Here is a 9,421-nt window from a genome sequence, read left to right as displayed (position 1 = left end):
GTGCCTCCTTATACTCGGGATTTGTCATTAATTGTTGTACATTTTACACAAGGGAGCAAGATGAACATAGTACTATGCAGAATAGTGGAGTGACTTTGGAAGCTGAAGCTTTGCATTTTGCTAGTGCTAAAGATAAGCATCCTGTTTATTGTAAAATGCATTATTATGGTGTCATTGAAGAGATATGTGAGTTGCATTATCATGATTTCTCAGTTCCTCTTTTTGGTTGCAAATGGGTTGACAACAACACCGGTGTTTCCGTTGATGACTTAGGATTTACAGTGGTCAATCTTAACAAAATTGGCCATAAGGAAGATCCTTTCATATTGGCTAGTCAAGCTAAATAAGTGTTTTATGTGACTGACCCATCTGATAAGAGAATGTCTGTAGTTATATCACCACGTTCTCGCCATATAATTGATGATCATGAAGGAGATATTGCGATGGAGCAAGAGTCTCTTATAAGAAAGGTACAACTCGAGATTGATGATAATGATGAATCTTCTACTTATGTACGAAATGACCATGGTGAAGGGATGTATGTGGATGAATATATTGGTGAGGGGAACCCGCGCAAGCGTCATCGTAAATCAAAGACTTTGACATAAATGATGTGTGTTTTTGTCAAATATGTTTAGAATATAGAAATATTGTCTTTAATTTTGCATCCCCTATACATTTACTTACTCGCTATTCCTTCTACAGGGTAAACAGGTAATCTCACCTGATTTGGTAATGATTGGGTGATGATAATTGCTGAGGCAGTAAATGGAAGCACACCAGTGACACCTCATCAGATGACAGTGCAGCAAAATGTTGACAGTAGGAGTAGCACAAAAGAGAGAGAGAGAAATAAACTTGTAGAGAGAAAAATAGTACTATCTAGTAGTATAAGTACAACACTAAGAGAATAAAAAATTCATTTAGGACTTTTGGATTGTTAAGTTGCAGTAGGAAAGTGAAGGCCACTTGAAAGCTTTCTGTTTTTTTTTCTTATCAGGGTTTTACCTACATTAATATTATATCTCTCTTTCCTTATCATTGTTCTATTTTCTTTTGATTCCATCGAAATTACTTCTTGCTAGCTGCTGAATTCATTATAGTATAGCGTAGGAATGAATCTTTTGATTGTTAATCTGTTGTAATTCTCTGAAAGGTGGGTGTTGATGATGCTTTGCTCTTCCCTTTTGTAGGTTAATGGCTAAAAAAAGAAAGCAAAGAAGCCAATCGGAAGACAACTTAGCCTCTAATCCAGAAGATAAGGCCTCTGATGCTGAAAAGATTAGACGTGAAGATGAGAGAGGTCGCACTGTACTTGCAAAGGTGGGAAAGGCGATTCACAGTGGAACTAAAATCCCGGTGGAATGGCACCCGACACGTAATGTACCAAGAGGGGATCGCACTACTCTTTCCACTTACATTGGTGTAGTTGTTCGGGAACGTGTAAGCATAAATTATAAGAAATGGAGTGATGTTCCAAAAGAATTGAAGAATGAGGTGTGCGAGTTCATCATGGTAAGTAAATTTTAATATAACTATTATAAATTGTAGCAGTTATATATATCGCACTACTCTCCCAGTGTCTATTTGGCTGCACATTTGGGATAGTGAAACAAAAAGGTTGGCATTAGTTTGATGCAACTTTATGCAGTGATTTTATCACTTTGAAATTCTGAATATATGGTAGAGTAAATATATGTTGTACTAATCCAAATAAATATATGCAGAAAGGGTTTGAAGTGCCAGAGAAACGTAAAGCATGGGTCTTAGGTAGAGCCTCCAATCGGTGGAGGGCTTTCAAGACAAGATTGAGAAAGGTGTGCTTGTACAGATCATCTGGAAAGATAAGGCAAACAAAACCTTGGAAATATAATTGGATAACTCAAGCAGATTGGGACAGTTTCACAAACTAGGTGGTATTTCATTGTTTTGGCTATTTTTTTAAAATCAATATTTGTGTTTTCTAAGAAAGAGAAATTTAATATATGTAGGAGCAAAGTAAAAAGAATCGAGAAAGGTCATTGAAAAAGAACACAAGCTATCGAGGAGGCCGACGAGGATACATATACTTTGGGGAATAGATTGTAAGTTTTGATAAATTGACTTAGAGTAACTACTAATTACATTTATAACTATATAACACTGGCTTGTAATATTTTGTATGGTATAATTTCAGACAAAGGAACTTCAAAAGCAGTGGATTCATGTGACTCAGGTGCCTCGACATTTAGTTTGGCTAAGAGCTCATTCAACCGAAAAGGAAGGAGCGATGATGTTTGAGAATCCCGCCGATTTGGAAATCGCAGAAGCAATCGTAAGAATCTACACTCTTCTTAACTTCTTAGCCTTTCGTTAAATTTTACCCTAAAGTGTAGCACTTGCACAACTGATTTGCGTATTCTGTGTCGTATTTCATGGGGATTAGCTGATTAGGTACATTGTGTTATTATTAGCTTCATGATGGCATTGTGAGTAGTGGGAGTTTGAGGCTTTCTGTTTTCTCATTGATGGAAGATTACTGGTCTAAAATATATGAAAAAATAATGAGGAGCCAATATCAGAGACAAACATGGTTTCATGGGAAAAACCTCTCCCTTAACAAGTAAGAAAAAAACCCACCAAAATACTAATAATTTGAGGAACAACTCTCCTGTAAGGCACTCAAAACCATCAATCTCCCTGGATTGTATCACAATCTCTCACCGGACATTAGGAAAACAAGGAAAAATAGTCACCCTTGCCTTCTTTATATGGAGGACAGTAACATACCCCTCCTGTAAGATATATATGTTCTAGAGTGTTGACTGTTGACTCTTCCTAGATCTAGAATTCAACAAGTATTAGCAAAGTAATATTCTATCTTCCTAAAATATTCAATAAATTAGGAAATAACACATCCAAGAATTCATACAAACTAAAATAAGGAAACTACAACTAAGTGATGACAATTGACACATGGAGACTGGTGAGAATAGTTTGATCATGTAGGAATAGTCCACCCAAATAAGTGTCTCCTTAAACCAGGTTTCCTGCGTAGAAGTATCTGAGTTAACTGATGCATCTTAGCTTCACAAGCAGGTCATGTACATCGTAATATTTGGGTATGACTGGTGAAATTTAACTATAGGCCCACAGGAAAATTTGCACCCTGATACTCTTGACTCTATTAACCTCGTCTGCTGATGGTTTTAAAGATTCCAAGTATGTAAAGGACAATCTGTTTCCTTCTGGAATATTTACTAACTGGCTTGGATTGGGCACTTGGACCTTGTAACAAATGTTTTTCTTAGCTTCTTGACTAGGAGAGAAGAATTATGAGAACTCCCCCCCTTCATTTTCTCTCGTTATTGTTGTCTACTCTAGCCTTGTTTATCCTTCTGTCTAATGCCATCTTTTCAACATCCACTTCTTTGTGTATGGATGTTTCAGAGATGCATGTGTGAAGTAGCAAGATTCTGTAGTAGATTCATGCTAGGGGGAATCTTGTTCACACTATGTGCTCAGTTATTGAAAGTTGTGATCTTCAAAGGCAATTAAATAGAAGCAAACAGTAGCACAGTGGAAAACACAATGACTGATATGGTAATTTCCTCAGAGGCAGATATGATGGAACTTATTTTGGACCTTCATTTAGAAAATAGACATGCACTATTATTACTACTCATATTGTCATTTCAAACGAAGGTCATGTGGACCATCTACATTGTACCGAAATTGGCCTTTATGCATGATAGTTGTTTAACAAAACTTATATAAACAATTAAGATGAAACTTTACATTGACATCAACATTTGCTAGTTATTGACTTATTGTGTGTTTTGCTCTCTTAAAGTGTGAGTATTAGAAGCCATCTTAATTTTCACTTTATGAATTATAAGCCATGTAAACACAATTTATTCTTTTTCCATATCTGTTTATTACCTTGCCTTCTTATTTGTTGTCAGAAAGTGTTGGATGCTCAATCCCAAAGAGGTGAAATTGTAGCCAATGGTCGGGATGATATATTGGCAAAAGTAATAAACAAACCCGAGCAAGGTGGTCGTGTTCGGGGTGTTGGATCGGGGGTTACTAACAAGGAGTACTTTGGGTTCAATCAACCAACGCCTCCTAACCAATTGCTTGCAGAAATTGTTCGTATGAAATTAGAGATGGAAAACATGAGAAACAACCAAACTATAATGATGTCTTTTATCATGTCAGGTGGTGGCCAGTTTAGTGGTCCTATTAGTCATCTCTCAGGTGGTCCCCAATTGAGTGGTCCTATTAATCAAGGGTTTGGTGCTGGTGCCCAATTGAGTGGTCCTATTAGTCAAGGGTTAGGCGCTGGTGCCCAATTTGGCGATTTTAGTACACAACGTGGTGGGTTTGACATACAAATTGGTGGTCAAGGGATAGGAAATGGCCCATTTAATAGTTTCACTCAGCTTCTTTGTGGTAATGGTGTCGAAGGTTCTGTTGGTGCCCAGTTGAGTGCATTTGATGAAGAGCTTGGTGGTTCCCGTGGCAAATTTAAGTCGAAGTAGTGGCAAAAATGGTGCATCTGGTGGCCATGAGTTTGGTGGTAGTAACTTTCCTACTTCCACTGGCCTTAGGAAGGGAGGTGTTTGTTTGAATGTTGATTCTGAGCCATCTCATGAGGTGATAAAACCATACCATGTTCCTTGGCCTCAGCAATCCCATCCTAACCATGTTCAAATCCCCGAGATAAATTGTGATCATTTGCCTAACACAGAGCTTGAGCCTAACAATCATGATTATACTTTTCCCAAGGTACGTACTAGATGCATCTTAGTAGCTTTATTTTCTATTGTTATGCATGCTGATGTTAACTATTTGCATGTATCTGATTAGGGTTGGAGTGAATGTTCTTTGGCAATTGAAAATAACAAAGGAGTCGAAATTGTTGCAATTGGAGAGGTTGAGGTAGCAGATGCATCAGAAGTGATACGCGTGCATAATGTTCGTTTGACGAATGATCTTCGTCGAGTTAAGGTTCTTCAAGATTTAGTTCCCTCTGCACCCTTGCCATGTCCTACGGATGAATTCACTTACGTTTGTCAGGCTAAGCATAGTTTTGCTACATGGCCAGTTCACTTGATTTTTCCAAAAACAAAGGTAACGTAAATAATTTCTTCTCCATTTCAATATTTTAATAATTGCTTCAATGTCTGGGGGTCAAGCAATTAGATCATGTATACCGTCATTTTGGAGCCTCACACACCAAATAATCGAATACTGCTTGTAAAATAGAGGCAACTTAGCTCTGAGTACAATAATTGTATATATGAGTATGACTGAGCTTAGTTAGTGTATGTTAATTTTTTCTTTCTACATTCAGTAAATTATATATAAACGTTGTTCTCACGAAACAATTTGGCAAGTTAATTGTTCACACTAGAAGTATGTAACAAGTAGTTTATCAATTCTACAGTGAACTGTATGAATTATGCAATCTTTGGGGGTTAATATGTTCATCAGAATTATGCTTTTAGTTACAAGTGATTGCGCTTGTTTCGGCTTTTCAGGTGTGAACAATAAGAACTCTTAAGTTAGACGAAAATTTGCTATTGCCTAGGTGAACTGCAGCTCACCAGTAAGATGATTAAACTTGGCTTTGGGAGTTGTGTCCGAGAAAGGAACCTGTGAGGCTGTAATGGTTAAGCACTATGTTTGAAAGTAGGTAACTGGTGTAGCAATTACTGAGTCGAGGTGTTTTTTCTTATATATATGTACTCTGTACAAAATGGCACCTAAGAGGGGAAGTCGAGAGGTGTTTCAATCGTCTTTTACATCTTCCTCCTGAAGAACAAACTGATTTCACAGGACAATTTTCCTTGTTTATCACTGAGCTTGCTTTGTTGTTCACTAAAGTCAACCGACTTCTGCAATTTTGATTGCCTCTTGGTTCGTTATTAAGAGAAATCCAGCTAGAATCATTTCCAGAAGCCGTAGATTTATTTTCTCTCATGTCTTCACCAGTTTCAGTGAATCCTAAAGAGTCTACACTGCCCTTTTGCTGCTCCACTTTCACTATTGACATAAGATCTTCGGCTCTAATGCTTGGACATACACCAGATTTATCTAGGATGGTACTGGAGATATATGGTTCTGCTCTGACAGTCCTCTGATATGAGATTCTTTCAGGACACAAATTGTTCTTAGAAGATAATAAGTTGCTTGTTTCTGTACCATCCTCCTGCACATTTTATAAATCAGAAAGAGTGGGATTGGCTGAAATGCTTAATAGAGATATCTTAACTACGGTAATTTTCAATCCAAGGAAGGATCATTCCTCTCTCCAAGATAAATTGACACGAGTCCTTGAGATTGTCCCTGTGCATTAGAGTACTTCATCTTTGACTTTCTTCACAGGCAACTCCTTCAAATGATCTTCTCTTCCTTTGTCAACCTCTTCCTTATTACCAAAATTATAGTCACTTGAAAGTGGAATATCAAAATCAGCACTATCTATATCTGGAGAATTGTATACATAACTGGAGAATTAGACGTAATTTTGTGATTTATTATTTGTTCATGTATATTTCTTTTGTATTTTATTACTTGGGCCCTTTTTTCCGACATAAAACAACTAAATTGAATTAATTGCTTGATACTTTTTTTGTTTGTTTGAATGTTGATTTTGAGCCATCTCATTATAAATGTCGATGCACAAGCAACAAAATCATTTGCTGCTCCATCCCCACAAATGCCATCATCACAAGCATCAAACAATCGAAAATATGTGATCACTGATAAGGATCTTGCCAAGTTGACAACTACTTCATTGCGAACTTTCAAGAATCAAGCCATGAGAATGAAATCAAGTGGTGCATGCATATCAATTAGAATACCGGCAACTGTGTATGGTCATGAGGAGACACTTACCCTTGATTATGAAGCGATGCTTGATTGGTGCTTCCAAAGAGAGATCGGAGTGACTCACTTGTCCATTTTCATGAAGTAAGTTAAGTTCAGTTGTGTTTTTAGTTGTTCTTTCCTAATTTCATTACACTATAGAACTTATTATATATATATATCCAAATTAAGTGCAAGATACTTGAGCGAAAAGTGTCAACAAGGTGGTGTATGTGGGATGTATGGATTCTGTGACTCAAATTATTTATCTCCTATGACACAAACCAATAAAGAAGAGCAAGTCGACTATCTAGCTCGTATCTTTGGCCAAAATGAAGGGAATAATGTCAATCAACTATTCTTTGCACCTTATCATGAGAAGTAAGTATGAATTATTAAATTAATTATTAAAAGGATGGGAAGATGTTAACTAGCTATGCACACACTAACATTTGCGGATGTGCAGTCGACATTGGATGCTAGCGGTCATTAGTCTGTGGAACGGAGTGGTGTTTTGGCTTGATCCTGCTGGAGTGAAAAATGATATTCCTGAATTTGCTCAAAGGACCATAAATGAGTATGTATACAAAGTACATTATATATTCAACTCATAATATTGAAGTAATCATCTAATTTTTACTTGACAATTTTTTAGGGGAATCATAAAATTTAGTCTCGTATATCGAAAGGACATTAAGAAAATGAAAAGAATCCGACAATTAAGTGGAAAAAACCTGAGGTATGTTATTCTAATTTTTTATTATTTTGATGCATTTATATTGATGCTTATTAAAATTAATATGAAATATGACTAACTGTATAATTACCGTTATGAACAAGTGTCCTCGTCAATCCCAAGAATCTCTGGACTGTGGATATTATATAGTCGATATATGCTCGAGACTATAGAGAAAAGGGACAAGTGATTCCTGATAAGGTATAATTCTTTCAAAACATCATTCACTTGCTTATTTCTCATATCAATTAACAACATATTTCATATCAAAAATTATTTTTAAATAATTTTATTAATGCTTTGTAGTACTTTGGCGGAGTTACAACTGAATTTCCTCAAAATAAGCTTGACGAGTTGAGAGACTTATGGATCAAATACGGGAGGAATATAAACAAGCGGAAGAAGAGGAATCTGAAGAAAGTGTCGATTTTGATTAGGTGTTAAGCGGGATTAGATAGGTAATTAGTTAGAACAATGAGTTGATTAATTTACTCTGCATATGAGTTGAAAGAAATAATGGCTGCTTTAGGTATCTTTTGATAAGTTGATTTTTTGAATCTTCATATATCGATATTATTTTGTAATGAATTATGGTATTGCATTAATGAAATTTTTGTCAAGTTATATTTTTGTCAAGTCATATAATAATTCGAATTTTGTCAAGTGGCCCGCGATTTTGTAGGAAAATATTATCAAATAAAAATTATAGGTAAATTAAATAAAGCCACAAGCTAGAATTTTGTCGTTAAAAAAATGAGGAAAGACACCATCTGTTCTAATGTATGGCCTCTCATATCAAATTAAATATAGTACTTAGGTAGACGAAAGAGACCACCTTTCTATTTAAGTGATTTTTTTGAGAAAGATAAAGAGACCACCTATAAATGATAAGTGGTTTTTTAGTACGATGAAATAGACCACCTTTGTTTTTTATGTGGTTCCTTATCCTTCTTATTTTTTCCTACTACGATACATAAAAAAACCACTTATTTTAAAAAAGTGGTCTCTTCTTTCAATATAACAAACCACCTATAATAAGTGGTCTTTTATCCTGACAGACCACTGAGCTAGAGACCACCTCTAAAGTGGTCTCTAACGTGTTTTTTAGGGGGTCTCTTTATGGATTTATGTAGTAGTGAAGGAAAATTCAAATTCCCACAAAAGAGGTAAAAAGTCGAAATCCTCAAAAATTTTGATTGGTTTTTGTGTCGATTTGGTTTGGTGCAAGAAAGTGAAAAGTGGACGAAATTTCCTGATATAGTTAAGTTTCAAAAGTGCACTACTATAAAAATGGCCAAAGTGACTACCTATAGGAGACCGGTTGAGGTTACTAACCCATTTCCTAAATGTAGGAAACCGTTGATTATCTAAAACTAGTCTCTTAAGTTTAACTATTTGACTAATAAAAAAAGTTGTTGTGACATAAGAGACCGCTTCTAAGTATAACCGGTTTCCTTGAAATATTTTATGTTTTTAATTCAATTTTTTTTTCAACATAATAACTATTATACGTATATATTATTATTATTATGAAAATATAAGAGACTACTTCTAACTTGAACCGATTTCCTAAAAATAATAATTTTAAAATTTAATATATTATGAATTAATACTATTGCAATATAAATTGTATATACAAATTTATTTACTATTAAAATTATGCAACAAATACAATAGAAAAAAAAAAACTACCTCTCCTAATTATTCTCTATGTATCGTGGTTAGTAGAGCCACTTGTCAAAAGAACAAAAAGAAAACCAGAACAAAGCTCGCCAGCCATACTGATCGCCATAGCTTCTTGAAGCGCACACCCTCCCTACAACCACCACT

At 35.5% G+C, this 9,421-nt stretch overlaps 1 long non-coding RNA gene across 2 annotated transcripts; it reads left to right on the top strand.

The window, feature by feature from the left end:
- The first annotated feature begins 1,182 nt into the window (after positions 1-1,182).
- Positions 1,183-8,215, top strand: LOC104893399 (uncharacterized). Of its 2 annotated transcripts, XR_008969419.1 has the most exons (12): positions 1,185-1,515; positions 1,728-1,913; positions 1,992-2,084; positions 2,177-2,314; positions 3,945-4,770; positions 4,852-5,115; positions 5,526-6,960; positions 7,048-7,236; positions 7,322-7,432; positions 7,511-7,594; positions 7,696-7,792; positions 7,898-8,215. It is a non-coding gene; the product is annotated as an uncharacterized LOC104893399 (long non-coding RNA). The 2 variants fall into 2 exon arrangements; XR_008969418.1 differs by having other exon boundaries at positions 1,183-1,515; positions 4,852-6,960.
- The last annotated feature ends 1,206 nt before the right edge of the window (positions 8,216-9,421 follow it).

This window comes from Beta vulgaris, chromosome 5, assembly GCF_026745355.1.
Source record: "Beta vulgaris subsp. vulgaris cultivar EL10 chromosome 5, EL10.2, whole genome shotgun sequence".
Lineage (NCBI taxonomy): Eukaryota > Viridiplantae > Streptophyta > Magnoliopsida > Caryophyllales > Amaranthaceae > Beta > Beta vulgaris.
This window is presented reverse-complemented; position numbering and strand designations above follow the sequence as displayed.